Genomic DNA, 18,748 nt, shown 5'->3' with positions numbered 1-18,748 from the left:
TTATTTTTACATTTGACTGTAGCGAGTCTGACAGGATATGAACTGACATTATTTCAACCACACATAGAGATCAGACGTTGTAACATTCTGAATCCTGCAACACTTTTGCCCTCAAGTACAGTAAATGCACCGCCACATGAGTTATGTATATAGTGACAAAACCAAGACAAGACCTGACAGATATTGCACTTCTAAAACCCAGACCTGACACTCTATGTAGATGGATCATGCATGAGAACAAGTACAGGAGACTTAGTAGCAGCGTATGCCGTGACCACAGAAGTCATAGAGACACAGAATATAGACACCCTGTCAGCACAAGCAGCAGAGCTCATTGCTCTGACACAAGCCTGCATAAGAGCAAAGCACTTGAAAGTAAACATTTATACAGACTCACAATATGCCTATGGCGTTGTTCATGATTTCGGGGTCCTGAGGAGGAAGAGAGAGGTTTCTTGACCTCTCATGGTGCCAAGATTCAGCATGAGCCAGCTTATTCAAGCCCTGTTAGAAGCCATACATTTACCTACAGCCATTTCTATCCTGAAATATAAAGCTCATACCAAAGTTACAGACACCATTACCCAGGGTAATGGCTCAGACAGCACAGACACCACCAGACACGACAAGGACAGAGGTACCATTACTGACATAAAGCATGACAGTCAGGGATCCCACACAAGATGTACTCGACATACAGACACATGCCACAACAGATGAGATAAAGAAATGGACTTTACAAGGAGGGGTCCAGACTAACCAAGGTTAGATGACTAAGGGAAAAAGCACATGGTTTCTTTCAGATTCTATGGTACAAATAATCATAAACACAACACATAGTCCCGCACACTTTGGAGAGAAGATGATGATAGACAGCTTACAGTATATTTGGTTTAACAAGCACCTACGTACAGCAGTGAAGCAGAAAGTACGAACATGTACGATCTGTTGTCAGTTCAATCCAGGTAAAGGCATTCCGGTGGAACTAGGCGGATTTCATCCTCCTGACCACCCTTTTGAGGTTCTCCAGATGGATTATATCCAAATGGACAGATGTAGAGGAATCAACAAACATGTCTTAGTAGTTGTGCACTGTCTAGATGGACAGAAGCATATCCAGTTCCAGATTATACTGCTGTTACAACAGCCAGACAATTAGTGCGCAGTACATCCCCAGCTATGATCTACCTCATGTGATCTATTCAGATAACGATCAGCCATTCTCCTCTGAATTAATGAAACAAGTGTCCCTTCGAGGAAATTCCATTGTGTCAGACACCCAGAAGCCGCAGGCCTTGTAGAAAGACAAACCAGACAATTAAGACAAAAGTTGCTAAGATCTGTACAGAAATAGGCGTGGATTGGATGGTTGCCTTGCCGGTTGCCCTCTTTTACATGCGTATGGTAGCTCATTCCAGAACAGGCCTATCTCCTTATGAACTTATGAACTATATGTGGGGTACGCCTATGCCTAAAAATGAAAAACTAACTGATGTTGACAGTAACATGCTGACAGATTACCTGGCTTCCTTGATTTCTGCACTACTCTCTTTTCATTCACAGGTTGCTGCCGCCTTCCCTGACAAACACCCAGGTCAAGGAACATGCCATAGCACCAGGAGAATTTGGACTCCTCAGGATCTTTGATCGTTCAAGTCCCCTTGAGCCACGTTCGAAGACGCCGAAGTTGATGGAAGGACGTAAAGGCCGAACTAACCTTCATCACTACAAAAGACACTTTGAAACTTTAAAAAAAAAAAAGAACACTGACCTTTGCTAGAAAATACCCCTCAGCAAGAGTATAGGGCTAGAGTAAGATCTAGTAAGTCAGACGTAGTTTAATTGTTTAAGCCCACCCGGTGGTGAATCGGTTAGACTCGATTCTGACATGCATAAGATCACAAACAAGAATAGTAAAAACGAGAATAGCAAGAAGAGAGATAAGAAGGAAAAGTACTGCAAGGTATTACGCAGTAGATGTATAGTTACTTTGATCATCCTTTTTATTCTGTGCATTGTTATAATTGGTGTCAGTTTATTGCTACATGTTTTCTTTCCCATTTCCTCACATATACACTCTTCCAGTAACAGTACCGCAGAGCACACATTTAGTGACCTGCCTCCCCATGAACTGTCATATCGACTTGCACTACGTAACAATACCTTTATTCGAATGTTACACCATTCTCATCAGACCAGCAATGCGACCGATTGCTGGGTATGTGGCCAACTGTCTCCTTATCAAGAAACGAAGGGAGTCTTGCCCTTCTACCCTTTACCGTTCTCACACAATGGTTCGTGTGGAGCATGGTTTGCTCTAATGACCTCAATAGATAGAAGGTACATAGCTTATCCAGGTGGCTGGATATATGGAAACCTGAATAAAGTAATGAATGAAGCATGCTTTCCAGACAAAGACGGATTCCCCCAAAGAAAGGGAACCGATTTAGAGAATGAAGAGTACGAACAGGGAAAGGCATCTGTTAATTTTATAATGTTAAATGTTCAGCCCAAGCAAAACACAGGTCCACCGTTTATATCAGTCCTGCCAGCAAAAGGTGATTTATGTGTTAGTAAGAAAGGCTCAGTACATATGGGACACAGCGAGTGTAACACTGTAGTAGAGTTTGATGATAACGGACTATCTTCTTTCAAAACATCACGCCATACCTATTTCATTTGTGGTCAGACAGCCTACGTACATCTGCCCTTAGACTGGGGTGGGACTTGTTATATAGCATTCTTATTGCCACCCGTTTTTCTAGCCCCCTCAAATTATCATAGAGATTCACAACTAGAACATGTTAGACAAAAGAGAGAGACAGATTCTGCAGGGATCGATCAGACTGAAACAGCTTGGGAGCAATATACAGATTTCAACAGAGGATTCTTTTTCTTCATAGGTCCCGTCCAAAACAGTAAACTGATACGCAGGTTAACAAGGACTCTTGAAACAGTTGTAAATATTACTGCATCTGCCCTGGCGAACTTAACCCAGGAACAGTCTGCTATTAGACTTGTCGTTCTTCAAAACCGCTTGTTCTAGACGTCATCTTGGCGGATAGGGGCGGAGCTTGTAGAGTGATCCGATCTAGTTGTTGCATTTTCATCCCAGATAATGCACCATCTGTGTACGAAGCTATAACAAGACTCCACAAGATTGCTAATGCCATACATCAAGATCCAGGCACATGGACTTGGTCCAGTTGGTTCTGGGGTGTAATATCTGCATGGGGATGGAAAGTTATGTCCTTCCTAGGAATGGCCCTACTTATGGTATTTGGTTGCTGTCTCAGTCTGCAGTGCGGCCCGGCGATTTGCAGCCTGTGTGCTACTGCCTGTATTCCCCATCCACGCAAACAAAGAGTTAAAGATGAACAAATGATTCTGTATGATGAACTATACGGTCTCATGAATATAGATGTATCCTAAAGGGTTATGTAGGGAACAAGGAGGGAATGAGGAAAATGATATTTTGCCTGACCAAATATGACCAAATATGTCCACTACATATACCCTATGTTACATGTCATGTGCATGTCACCTATGCATATTTCCCGTAGTGGCCTGAATCACTAGGCCTCTGCAAACATGTCCTGCAAGTCAAGTCATCAAGTCTCCCAAACGTTAAGCTAAAATGAAGGCCCATGTATTTGCATTTTGCATTGTGCTCTTTTAAATAAATATCGTACTGGTTGAGCCTGAAACCACTTTCTGAATTAATGTTTACATGACTCCTGACACACTGAAGCTGCAGTTACGTCCCTCTGACCTCGCATACTTACGTCCCTCTGACCTCGCATACTTCTAGCTCAGCCGCAAGAAGCCCAGTAAGGGTTGCCAAGACAGTATATTTTGCTTAACAGTTATCTGCCTGCCCGGTGAGGAAAAGTACACAGAACCCGTCCGAGGGAGATAGGCCTAGCCATTCTGTCTCCATATAAGTAAATCACAGTGCTTGCACCCATAGAAAGCTCATGCAACGAATAAATATGCCCTCTCTGTCTTTTAGTGACGAACAACCTTTGCTTCTTTTGCTTGCTGACTCTAGATATCAGTTGTACTAGATGTGCTGGTCGCCTTGACATAAAAGATCTCTCCACTAGGTTGAAAGTCAGCTTCCTCCCAGTTACACGTCAATTGCACGTCATGCTCAAAGTTGCACAATTAGGGCACAGTTCGAGCTGGTCATGCCAACTCCTCCTCTAAGTACCCACCCACCTATGACACCTACCTATCACACACCTATGACTCATCAAAGTACACACCCTCATGTACACCCACATGTTCTTATCTCATTTTCTGTCTTGCGCCTGCTTCTATGTACAAGGAGTGAAAAGTATATAATATAATTTTTTGTTATTAAATGTTAGAAGACTCTTCCTGAACCTCTGTGGTGATGGAACATATTCTCCCTTTGACTCGAGTTATTGGAATAAAGCCCATTTTAACTCAGATACCATGGACTCTGCTTCTCACTTGATGCATGCTAATTGTTAATGCCTAGAAATTCAGCCAGGGTAATATTTTATTTACCACAGTATTCACCAAAGTCCTAAGGATGGAACAAGTGGTCCTTGTTATTTATTTATGTATTGGGCAAGCCCACTAGTAGCATTCAATTTACAGGTCCTCGGTCTCACTTTACTAGCGACTTAAAAGTGAGTTAAACGTGGCAATTGGGTGTAAGCTAATGTCACCATGTTTAAAGGAGTGAGCACAAGTACTTTGCTGCTGTTTAACAATGTTAAATTGTGCAGAGTCCTAAAAGCCAACAAAAACAGAATCGGAAAACAGGAGGGGAAAGGCAAAACGTTTGAGGATGACCCTGCTGAGTTCAAGGTCAAGTCCAACAATGACAGAATAACGGGCCAGATCACAAAACATATTTGACTTGTGCGATTTCATGTCCTTGGTGGTAAATTAAGGCGGTGCTTGATGAAAACATCTTTTGCGACTCTATTATGAAAGCAGATTTCTCGAGGTAGTAATGTGTTATCAGCATTTGCATATTTGTTCTGGTGCTGACATATTTTGAAGGTTCATTTTGCTACTTTATGTTTCTACTGCATCATTGCAAATTGATGTTCTTCTTTTGTGCTGTGGCTGTTGTGCTTCCTTCTTATTTTGACTATTTTGTTGTGCCCTGCTATGTTTTAATTGTGGTTTTATATTGCTTTATGTATTTTGTGTTAATTTGTGTACATTCTGTGGTTTACTTTAGATGTCAACAAATGCTGCTACATTTCCAGCCAAGAGCGGCACATACATTACAATTCATATGACAAGTAACCATTTACCAATGTCTAAAGTGTTAAATAGCTCAGCTACAGCTCTTGCACGACTTAAGACAATAGTCCATTTAAAACTGTGGCAAAGACTGTGTTTTACATCAGCACTTGCAGTCCTCACTTTAAGTGATGCACCCCATGGAATGTAATGGCAGTAAATGATACTGTACCCCATCACAAAATAGCGGAAGACCGCTGTCCCAAAAAACAGTAAATCTACCCTCATAAGTCTACACCTCCTTTTAGAGAAGATTCAAAAGTTTTTGGGAATTGGGAATTGTAAGGTGCTCTTCTGGAATTCTGTGGCAATTGCAGCTCTCCAGAAGTGTCCGTATTAGCACCTTTGATTAGACGTTTTGATTTAATCCCGACCTTGTATGCCAACGGCACCCAATTGGTTATTTCAACCTTAAACAAGGGTGTTAACTACTCCACTAAGTTTCATGATTGTATGGTCTCCTTGAGAAGTGGATTAGTAGGAATTGCTTCAAGAAAAATTGTGAGTAAAACCGAGGTGGTGCTATTTGGAAAGCTTTCTCTTCTATAGTCACCAGCTTGGTGGCAAAGCATCTTGGGCCCCTTCTCCACACCAGTAGTTAAAAATGTGGGGGTCATAATAGATGAGAAGCTTAATTTTAAATCCCAGATTTCAAAGGCGGTGCCTTCTGCATTTTCTACTATTAGAACTGTGTGTAAAATCTTTCCTTACATTCCTAGAAAGGCCAGAAAAACAGTATTAACCTCCCTGGTTTTCTCTAAGTTGGACTACTGTAATGCCTTATATATTAATTTACAGTCAAATCTACTCAGAAGATTACAATCGGTACAGAATGCCGCCACTAGGTTAGTTCCGCATGTCCCTAAACACCAGCCCATTAGGGCTGGGATGCAAGATGTGCATTGGCACCCAGTCGGCCAGCGCGTGAAATTCAAGGCACTTTGTATCGCACATAAGGCACTTTACAGAGATGGACCACAATTTCTTCGTCACGTTTTTAGCTGGTGCTCCCCTAGCAGATCATTACGTTCGGCCAATGCTTTTCTAATGCTCACCCCCAGACTTAAAACAATGAACTGTGGGGAGAGGAGTGTTAAGCATAGTACCATTAGGATATGGAATGCTCTTCCGCTTTCTCTTAGGAAAATCACATCCCTGCTTGAACTCAGGAAACACCTTAAGACGTGGCTTTTTAAAAACTAGTGTCCCTCTTATAGTATTCGGAGCGCAAGCACCTAGACACCTATTGGTAGTAGTGCGCTATGCAAATTGTTATAACATAACATAACATAACAGAAGTGTTCAAAGATGTAAGGATTTAAACACATGCTATCTGCGCACCCAAGATAATCTCAGGTGCCCCAAAGGCTTTGAGAAAAGCCCGCTGTGCAACCAAGATAATCTCAGGTGCACAAATGACTTGCAAACATGTACGTGCTCTTGGAACTCATGCTATCTGCGCACCCAAGATAATCTCAGGTGCAGAAATGGCTTTGAGAAAAGCCCGCTGTCACTTCTACTTCTTGCTATCTTGCAATCTAATATTACACTGCTCTTCTCTTCACCACGGGCAAGCACAGATAATGCATGTAGTTAGTTTACATAATGAGGCATGTAGATTTTGTGAACCATTCGTTGCTGAGACGAATATGTAGAGTACAGGCAGAGATCACATTGCATTCACAAGTATTTAAACATGACAGGAATATCATGACAGCTTTGAAGCAAAATATAACACAAGGGGGTCTGAAGGCTCTCAGGTCATGGGTATAATCCAGCGACAAAAGTGAACATGACCTTAGGCAGGGCCTGAGCGTGTCTTCCAAGGGATTGGAAGCCATCCCATCCTGCTTCGTGCATCCTGGGTATGAGGGTGGGTGCGGGTAGTAGAGTGTTGCATCTCCTGAGACCTGACCTGGAGTGGGTAGGCATGATAAAACGGGGGACTGCATCATGGCTGGACTGGGAACAGAAACTAGGCCTGTTGCCGTGGGTGGACTGGGGAGGACGCAATTTAGATGTGCCGGCTGAGGGGGGCAAGGGGGAGAGGGGATTGGGGTGCTAGTGCCACTTTTGTTACAGTCCGCCGATATTGCAGCACTGCTGCACAACTGGCCCCCAGTAACAACACCGCCCCTGTGTGTCAAAAAAGAGCCCCCACCCATCAGGCCCACTGGGAAAACGCCCGCTGACCGCTATGGCCAGTCCATCCCTGGACCGCATAGATTTATGGTGTATCACTTTCCCTATGACACTCCCTAAATTGTGACACATCCTGAGATCACGTCTTACCTCAATTTTGGGTCTGTTCTCATTCCTTATGGCTTTTCTGCTCAACATTTTATGCAGAAACAAGTTCACATTTAATACGGTACCTCCTGTTTCTTAACTTTGTTGACCATATGTGCCCTAGAAAGGTCCATGCAGCCAGAAACGTACATGTGGGATTTGACTTAAAAGTTATGTGATTTCACTTTGAAATTGATATCCCCAATGGAAAGAAAACCGATTTCAAAAATGACATATGCCATGCACCATATGTAAAAGTTGCTACAGCATTAGCATTTTTACTGTGAAAAATCTGTGGCTCTGGTGCTGCACATAAGGTTCAGCATTGCTCGCCTTTGCTGCTTCTGCTGCTGTCTGTGGATAAACAGCAGATCATCTGTCAAAGGCCCGGTCCTTGCGGGATGAGGAGGGAAAAGCTAATTTCAGCACTCAGTAGACAGAAGTGTCAGGTCAAAAGGTCAGCAAGCTCTGACAATCACTGTTGCAAAAGCTGGAAATCAGGGTAGAAATGTTTAACAAAGCACAATAAGTCATTTTTATGATGCAAAATGTAATTTCTGAAGCAGCTCAAACAATGAAAAACTCTCTAGAAGTTTCTGTCATTCTTCGTGCGGAAATTGGTCTGAACTGAAGTCCCTGCAGTGCTGTGTGTATTCATCCTCCACTTAATAGTTCCTATAACTTATGACAGTACATATCTGAGAAACATCCAGAACCTCGCATAGTTTTTTTTAACACAAAAATGTTTTTTCTTACAAGAACGTTGTCATGTTGTCTTCAATTAAATATTGAAAACCGGAAATATATTCTGCATATCCCATTCTATGAATACAAATTGATGGCAAAGCACAGGATAAACAGAAGGTGGGAAGGTCACACAGGGCCTGATTCACAAGAATAAATGTACACTTTTATGTGCGTTTTCTATCTATTTGTATTCACAAACTACAAGTTAATAGTAAGTTTACAACTGCCGAAACTCCGCAGTCGGGGCACGCAGGGAACACTGAACATAAAATGATAGGAAAGGCCTTTCTTTTTTTCTGCCGTAAACCTACTAATTTCTGAAAATTTGTGAATTCAAAGAAATAGTAAATTTTCACAAAAGTGTAAGTTTACCTTTGGGAATCAGACCCATAGTGTGTTATGATAGTCAATCAGGAATCGTGGTAGCAAGCAGTTACTTGAACCCGCCTTCATGAGTTGTAAGACATGTTCTTTACACTGCTACACTGAAATAGTGTACATGGAGGTCCACAAATCGATCTATGCAATCGCGGCAGGCACAGGTAAGAGCGGTGGGCGGGTTGAGGGCTGGGGAAGTTGACATATGACGGGATAAATTAAATAACATTTTTTTTTTTTTTAAAACAACTTACCTTGCGCTCGCCGCTTCGCCGACTCAGGGCACAGATTAGTGCATTTACCATGAAAGCAGAATAAACAGATATGCTTAGTGCTGTTTAGCCACTTATTTTAATTATGTAAAATATTCACAGCAGATTTCACATTGGCTACTATAAGTACAATCACTGTTAAAACAGCCAGCATTTTATTAAATAATATTTGGTTTTAAATTGGGAGCTATCATTAGAGTATATGGTTGATCATAGTGATGAGCACGGACAAAGTTATGTGTGTAGCTTACACTTGGCAAAGGTTGTAATACATACATTCCAGTGCTTAATTTGAGCCAGTGGATTCCGGTGCAGAGCACAGGCACTTAATTGTGAACACCAGCACCTATGAAAGTGTGCCACATGGTGAGGTGACACTGTTTGTCTAATTTACAAATAAGTGAAACAGCAGTTGTTTATTCATTTGACATACTTAAAAATGACTAGTTACTGCTGGCCAAGCCTTTGTTATAGCTTTGGGTCCCTGGAATAGTCTGAATGGTATGAACAAACAAAGAATAACTGTGGGTCAAACAAAAATCTGTCGACTAACTATGTATCTAACACAAATCAGAGAAAGAAAAAAGGACTGTATCGAAGGATGTGATGCAGAAATCATCCGGATACTTTCCAAATGTGAAAAATACCCATCAGTTATCGACCGATACCACCTTGTCATCATCTGGGACCCTTCACACCAGGAAGAGTAAACATTGCAACCACTTATGAGTTTGGTAAAAATGTGGGTGCCCCAGTGGGGTATAGGTGTGTCAGTGTGTACTGATAACTGAGAAAGCAGTGCGTAAATGTGAGTGAGGGTGAAAAAGTGCGAAAAAAGTCTAAAATTGGAGAGACAGGAGGAAAATAAGTTTAATAAGTACCTCTCAGCTTCCAATAGGTAAAACCAGTGCGAAAAAGTATAGTAGTTTCAACCAATAGCTACTATATATAACATTAGGTCAACATGTTTCAGCAGTCTGTAGACCCAAGTAGGTGTTCGCTGCTTTCGTCAGGACCGGAAATCGCTACTGCTTAAAAAGTGGTGAAATAACAAATAAAGTGGTAAAAGATATTACCTGGGTATACTTTTTCGCACTGATTTTACTTATTGGAAGCTGAGAGGTACTTATTAAACTTATTTTCCTCCTGTCTCTCCAATTTTAGCCTTTTTTCGCACTTTTTCACCCTCACTCACATTTACGCACTGCTTTCTCAGTTATCAGTACACGCTGACACACATATACCCCACTGGGGCACCCACATTTTTACCAAACTCATAAGTGGTTGCAATGTTTACTCTTCCTGGTGTGAAGGGTCCCAGATGATGACAAGGGCGGTATCGGTCGATAACTGATGGGTATTTTCACATTTGGAAAGTATCCTGCTGATTTCTGTATCACGTCCTTCGATACAGTCCTTTTTTCTTTCTCTGATTTGTGTTAGATACATAATTAGTCGACAGATTTAGGTTTGACGCACAGTTATTCTTTGTTTGTTCATACTGTTTGTGTTAGGGGTTGTAACTGTGCTAGGTCATTAAATATCCCCTTGGACCCTTTCCCTCCCTGTTGTGTTCATAGTCTGAATGGTCCCATTTGTAGGACTGTGATGGTTAGTAGCTGTGCTGGTACTGTCAATGGCAGAGCTGGCATGGCAATAGGTGATGCAAGCTCCAGTGGCTTCCTGACGAGGGCCCTGGCACTTATTTATGTACAAATTAAGGAATGATCCATTTAGAGATGTATGTAAATGAATTAACAACCATATATTCACTAAAAAGGGATAAAGTGCAACATAGTAATTCATTATAGAGTATAAAGTGAATTCTTGCAGTAGATTCCATTTTTTGGTATCACACTGGTGTTTAAGATTAATTGACACTATATTCCATAGTTGTCATCTCCAGTGTAATACTAGGCACATGCTGGTACAAAAGGTGATAATCAGACCACCGGACAGTTCATTCTTCCAATTAGCAAACGAGCCCCTACAGTATTACTGCTAAATGGCTCTGATGTCAAATGGTACGAGTTTCCTGTCAGGTGTCAGATTTACATTCACTTATTCTAAACCCCACGAACATCCTCCAGAACCAACGGCCTGAAAAGAAAGCTCAGTACCTCATCGACTTTGGTACTGGAAGCCAAGGTTGGAACATCGGCTTCGCGTCCATATCCTGCGATTCTGGGAAAATCACTTACCCTCCCCGTGCCTGAATATGCCCTTGTGTAATGTAACCGGTGGTCATGTGAAGCGCTCCAAAACCTTCGGATCGAGTTCGCGCTATATAAATCTGCATTAAAAAAAATCATTAGACAGTAACCTCTTTTCAGGACCACTATGTAGACATTTATGTTCTTGCACCACTATAAGGCTTGCTAGGGGATGTGCTTAAGGAATAGGCATAGGGCGTTTGGATTACCTAAGGTTGGCCATTTAGCAGTGAGCACAAGGAGGGGCAGGAATCCAAATCTAAATAGAATATATAATTTTCTAACTAGCAGAATCCTAATAAAATCTAAATATTGTTTGAAAGCACTAGAGATCATAAATTCAGTGAATGCTATTGCCAAAGAACCTCTGCTTGCGTTCTGGGCATCATTCTGCGCTCCTTAATTGTCTCTTTAGATGGAAAACACTTGGAAGCAAGCAACTACTGGATGCTGTAGAGCGAGTGCATTTTGTCGAATCTATTGTGTTTTACTATCTTTTGGAGGACCTCGGCATAGGCAGAAAGTTCTGGCATGACTCTCAGCCTCCTCCTAAATCAAAATGGTCTTTTTTTATTTAGCTTTGTCTTTGACTGGTTTCCTCTGCATGTCAAGGTTTAATGGATAAAATGGCATGCTGGAGGGACACAAGGGATCTTACAAATTTATTTTCAATTTTGACCATGTAAGAAAAGTTGTGGAAGCCCCAGAACTCGGCACCATAGAGAGTAGAGCCCACAACCTTTGAGTCATAAATCTGTAGTGCTGGAGTGAATGGCTTGTTTTAGGATGTGCAGTGTTCTTTTAATAGTGCACCCGCAACTTATTTGAGTTTTAGGGAACGTGTATCCATATGCATTTTCCATGACATGTTAAATGATAGCTTAATCCCTAATTACTCAAAGGCATCTACTTTTTCCAGCACCACCCTTCCCATTTTCATCTTCCCCTTGAATGGTTTGAGTGGTTACCTGTCATGTGCTTAGCTCTGAATGCACTGAATGCACTGAAAACTAACCCTCACTAAGAGAAGAATTCCTCAAAGCGATTCAATAAACCAATATGGTGCATTGGCAAAGGGTAGGATAGGTATTTTTACACCAGCCGGGGATGAGCATCATTAGCACACTGTGACAGATGTTGTGCAGAATTGTTAACATTTAAGCAGAGCGAGATGGGCCCAGGACACAACCCTGTTGTACACCCTTTTTAGTAGGAATAGGATTTGTCCGTTTTTCGTGTTTGCCCCATCTTACTCTGGTGAACTTGTCCTCATGGAACCAAGTTATGATAGAAAGGATGTTAGATGGGATCCCTATGGTCCGTAAAACCAGCCACAGCTTTTGACGAGGTACCAGATCAAAGGCAGACTTCAAGTCGACAAAGGCCACATACAAGTTTCCTCTGCCAATGAGTACGGTCTTTCAGTACAAGGCCATGAACAGGAAAACCTGATCTACTGGGCATGGTTTCTTTTTAAACCCAGTTTGTAGATGGAAAGGATCTTGTTCTCTTCTATCCACTCCTGAATTCTCCCAAGAACAACGTGGCAATTCACCTTTTTTAGAGTATTGATAAAAAGTATAAGCCTGTAATGTATAGGTAAGTTCCTCACCCCCTTTTTAGGTCTCAAGATATGCTGTATCTCCTTCTGGGCTTCCAGCCCGCCCTTAGGTTACCCATTTGCTGGCTCCATCGTTGCTCCATTTTATGTTCTCCCCATTTGTCAAGGGCATGCATACGTCATGCCTATTCCGGTTTTTTGCCCTCCACAAGCACACTGCCCAACTACTGTTCAACATGCGCAGTGGGCATTGTAGTGCATTGAATGGGATTTACTTTTTGATTTTTTAAATGGGTGAATGGCCCTGCTACACGTGAGAAGCGTAGGAGTTTTTAATACCCTTGAATGCCGTTTTTTATACATTTTTAATAATGCCAGGACAACGGGGAGCTGGCATACCTCATCTGCTTGGACTTACACTGAGATTAAAGGTCATAAAAAAAGCATATCCTTGTGCTCAAGGGAGTCCTTGCATCTCAGTTTTGTAGACTGCCAATGTCTGTTGAGCCCGCCCATTGGTATTCCCGAGCACCAAATATCCCTAATCGTCATCGGTGTAGCAAGTGCATATGCATAGTGCTTTGTTCCCATGTTGAAGTCCAAGTCGCTTTTAGTGAGTGCGTAGCCTGCTACTTCCTAAGTGAGCTGAGAAAGGTGAATACTGATTCTCTGGTGCAGTCGGATACAAAATATCCCTTCAGCCACATACTTGCACATTGGCGTGGGGATTAGGTTCACCATGCTCATCTTACTGCCACCACTTGATGTTTCTGTCCCATCTCTCACTCTTGAAAGCCCTTTCCCATCGCTCCTTTCTACCTTTCTCATTGTTCTCCCAACCATATCTTCCTTGGCTGACAGTCTTGCCTGCCCTAGGTCCAATAAATATATGCCGGTGCCCACCACCTGCAGCCACCAGTACACTGCCAGTGTGTGCGGATTTGTGATGGTGTTGAATGTGGTCATAGCGACCACTTGGGAATGGTCTATGGACCCACACTCTTTCCATGCGTCCACTAAATAACCGCCCGAGGGGATTTCTCCCATGATTGTGAGTGACTGTCAGATGAGGTACTTGAAAAAAATTGCTTTTCTATTACCTGGCAGTGACGGAAAGGAAGCTGGAAGGCACAACTTCAGTCACACCGGGTTCGAGCCTCTGACACAGCTTGTGGCAGGACGTGCACCAACCAGATCAGCAATCTTTCTGTTTCTAAATATTGGTCCACACAGGTCGTAGGAGAGGGCCTTTGGAACAGGGTATGCGTTAGAAACACTACTTCCATACCTAGCATGTCCAGAGTACACTATTAAAGCAGTGATGTCAGCCAAAAATCAAATGACAAAAGACAACCATCTTTTTCTTTGTCTTGTCTTTCCATATAAGTCTGTTGTTCATCTGTTGTCAAGGAAGGTTCTTAGCGTGTGTCATCTATATGCCCTTGTCGGAATACAGTGTGGATGTCTCTTATTTTAAGCAGCATTGGCGATTAGAAAGCAATTTAACAAAATTTGGAAGGGTAAGAAATAGAGAGGTACACTTCTATGATGAAAAACAACACAGTAACACCGTGTTTCCTTTCTTTCTGCTATAGAACCTTCATACTATGGAGCCAGGGTGCAAAATGGACACTTATCTGATGAGAAACAACAAAGTGGCACCATGTTTAAACGGGATCTTTAACCGCATGTTTAAAGGGGATCTTTAATCGCAATAGCTCCATATAATATGCTGTTAGTAAACAGGCATGTTAGTAGTTTACAAAGATCAAATTGTTGCTAAAGTAGGAATGCCTTTTTTGTACAGTCCAGCGCCTGCCTCTTTAGGATTTTATTTATTCACAACTAAAATGACTTTCTTTTGGTTTCTGATTCAGTGTTTTGAAGCGTATTCTTATTTTTATGTTCTGTAAAAGTATGTTTTGTCCTTCATCTTAAAACATGTTTGACTTGGATGTGGATTATTTAAATACAGACATATAGCTTCTGTGTGGACTGACATCAGGCTCCCAGGGTGTTGCCACAGATTGACGGTATGTCCCGGAAGCGTTCTTGTCACAATCAAAGCCTGATCTTGGAGTAATGTCACATTCTAAGATCCTGTTTCTCTAACTATGTCACAGCTCGAAGTCAAGCTTCAGGACTGATATTGAAATCTGAAGTCAGATTCCTGAAGTGATTTTACCATTTTAGAATATTGTTCCTGCAAGATTCTATAGTCTGAGGTCAAGTTCCAGGAGTGATGTGTAAGTCTGAGCTCAAAATGTGGATATTTTGTCAGAGCCTGATGTTGGATACAGGCAGTACAGGTAGCTTGGTGTCACCTTCTTGAGGTATTCTTATATTCTGAAGTCAGGCTACTGGAATGATGTCCAGGGCCGGACTGGCGACCAGGCATTTTGGCATGCTGCCGAGCTGGGGGCTGATTTAGTTGATGGGAACCTGCGTGTGCTGAACGAAATTCGTTTTGTTTATTTCTAAGCACACTCAGGTCTCCATCAACAAAATTAGCACCCACCACAGTGACATCAGCCCCCGGCTCGGCAGCATGCCAAAACGACGGGTAGCCAGTCTGGCCCTGATAATGTCACAATCTAAAATTGGGTTTCTGGAGTGATATTACTGACTGACGTCAGCTTCCTAGAGTGCTGTCACAGTTGGACTTTTGGTTTCTGTAGTTCCTAGAATAATGTCATAGTTTGACTTCTGGTAAGTGATGTCACAATCTGGCATCAGTTTCCTGGAGTGATGTCACAGTTTTGCTTCATGCACTCTGAGTATTGACATAGTTGGATGCCAGTTTTTAGGTCTCGGGTCTAGACAGCACGCATGCACTGTCTCGAAGAGAGATATGCTGTTTCTACATTGTAGGCTTCTGCCCGCCCATAGGCTTGCCATTTGCTGGCACAATTGTCACTCCATTCTGCGTGCTCCCCATTTGTCAAGAAAGAGCATGCATACGTCAAGCCTCTTCCCTTGTTTAGCCCTTCCATAGATACTAGTGATAGAAGGTCTATGCTTCTCTCCTCACTAACACCCAACAGTCTCAATTCCGTTTCTAGTGATCCTGCTCATTTACCCACCCTGCATATACTGTTTTATATGCCCTGTGCCCTCCCCTAATCTCCTTTGCTTACATTCAAGGGCGAATGTGGCAGTACGAGTCTGGTGCATGAACATCTGATCTTGCTGTTTACCTTGCACTCACTGGGATAGTGGTAGCTTCACTTAGAATCTTCTGGAGTTGACACATGATTCAGCCCTTTTCCTCTGGCCCAAACATGACCTTCAAAATGATGGTGAGGCAGAAAACCGGTAGAAGAGTCAGGAACACCAATTCCTAACCTTTCTGGTAAATTAAATGAACTGACAGCAATGCACAGCACTTTATACAGGGAACCATTTTTTCAGGGCAACCAAACTCAAATAGTGTAAATACTAAAGTGCTTCTTGCATAGCCTGAATTAGGCACTCCCATTGCTAAAACTGATTGGCTCTGCCAATGCTTACTATAGATGGGTACTATCTCAGCTCCTTTCCGGAGCTGGGAATTGGTACTCCCTCTGTGATTGTGTTTGCCAGTGCTAAGATGTACTTGGATCGCTTATCTTTATCATAAAGGAAAACATCACCCGGTATACAATCAAGTGCTTTACCATGTGCAGAGTATAGGTTTTCTGTGAGAAAAGGCACAGCTGTGCCTTTTCTCACAGAAAACCTATACTCTGAATAAAGAAGAAGAAATTTATAAAATAATTCTTGTTCCTTTGACTTCATTCGAGTGCACCTTCCGCTTTTGGTTATTCTATTGTTGTAATTCATACATCTCTGAGCAGCGGATGTTGGAAGTGGTTGCACCACCTAATACTGTAAATATATGGAACCATTGTGCTTGACCTTTGTCTGCTGTTTTGTGCCCTTAAGTTGAAAGTGGCACTTAATAGATCTGGATAGAGGTTAGTGTGTCAGGGTTTTCATCGGATAGATAGAGGTCAGTGTAACAGGGTTTTCATTTATCTTAGGGAAAGCTTGTTGTTAGCCAACTGACCATCCTTTATGGTCCTGAATAAGTGGATGTCAGTGGAAAGGTTTTCCCAAATAGCTAGCAGATAGAGACATAGAGGATTGTGTTCGCTCTCAAACCTCTCTCTAACCATCATATCTCTAACTGTTTCCCATAGTCTGAGATCAATCAAAATATAGTCTATGCGACTCACAGAGTTCGGTTTGATGAAGGTGAAAGATCCCGGCTCTCTGATTTTGTTCTGCCATTAGCTGCTTTAATGGAAGGGCCTTCAGTTGGGTTGCTACTTGAGATAATTTTTTAACTGGAGCCATGTCAAGGTAGGGAACACCCCATCACTCACCTTCCTCTTCAGCTAAGTTAACATTGTCCCTAGCCAGAGGCTCAAACATAGTATTAAAGTCCCCACCCAATATTACCTACAATAGTTGTTTCTTGGCCTCACAATATCTTCCTAGTGTTTGGAGCGATTTAGATAATTCCCCCCTTTACCCCATGCACCTAAATGTTATATATATATATATCGATATTATAACCCTATTCTTCTGTAGTTGTATGCCCAATACATCTGGTGAATCAACCAGCAGGATTTGTATTGTATAGTTTAATGAGAGTCTTGCCCATGTCAGCAGGCCTTGATTTGGTCTGCCACGGTCATTAGCTTGAAAAAAGAAATGCAGTAGGTAGCATACCCGGTCCTAAACACAGGTATATCACACCATGTTTCCTGAACAATGCTGATGTCAAATCCCTCTACAAGCCCTTTCAAGTCTGGCAGCTCGAGTTTTAACTTCAAACCTACAAAGTTACTGGAGACTAATGCTTTCATATCAGTCTTATATCTAGTTATAGAGGTTTAGAATAAGTTTGTCAAATTACAGACACAGAAGGGCCCAACACACACTACGCTACAACACAAACAAACACTAGGCTAGCAGTGAACTCACAGCAGGGGACAATCCCCTGTACCACAGTGCCACCTTTAAATTTGCTTATAGCGTTATTTGCGCCATAAATTGTCAGTGGAGCAGGGAATAGAAAGAACAGAAGGAGAGCTTCCCGTGTGCCCCTCAGGTTAATTCTATACGAAACATGACCCCCATTGCAAGAGCTTCACGGACAAACACTCAGTTGACAGGCAGACTTATGAGCAGGCCCACACCGAACTGCGAACCCCTGGAGCAGCAGCAATGGTGTTAATGGGGGGAAGGGGCATTGCCATGCCACCCTCGGGGAGGGGCAAGAACATGGTAAAAAAAACATGGAGCAGATGAAAACAAATTACTGCTCTGAGACAGTGGGCATATTCTCTTGGATGAACTTTAATGAACTTTGCAGGTGTCCTACTGCGCAGGTGTCAGCCGGGGGAGATTTTCTTGGACCGGCAGGGATAAGGTACAGCAGTGACAGCATGTGTTAGGAAGTGTTGAATTAGAATGCAATTGATCTAGTTGCTTTTGGGGCTCATAAACAGTGGCCTTGGGAGACGTTAGCAAAACTCTATTCACTTCAATGGCTGTGGGTGGTGCAGCCCAATGAGGACAAGGAGGTAGTGGGGGCAGGCTGTAAGAGGAGTGCAGGGGGCTGCTCTCCTTGCAGTAGCATGTGTTTAGTACTCCATTTGATTTCATTTAGAAAATAAAATATCATGGAGCTGAGCTCGAGCCTATTCCTTCTGACTTATCTCGACTTCTTGGCTGCAGCAGAGGCCCAAGAGACAGAAGGAGGCAACTGCAGTCCTTCAGACAACAATTTCACTAGTGGACTTCTTTGCCCCTGCCACGGAGTGTGGAATGGAATCTCTTAGATAAATCAAAACTGGATAGGCTCTGGCTGAAGATCTTCTCAGGGCTCCTCCTCCTTCAAGGCCTAAGGCTGAATGGAACTTGTAGTCCCTCCAGGTGATGGCAGCCAACTTCGGAAATGATGCATCCCTAATTATAATAAGGACACAAAGGCGAGTATTATACTGAGT

Source organism: Lissotriton helveticus, chromosome 1_2, assembly GCF_964261635.1.
Source record: "Lissotriton helveticus chromosome 1_2, aLisHel1.1, whole genome shotgun sequence".
Classification (NCBI taxonomy): Eukaryota; Metazoa; Chordata; class Amphibia; order Caudata; family Salamandridae; genus Lissotriton; species Lissotriton helveticus.
This window is presented reverse-complemented; position numbering follows the sequence as displayed.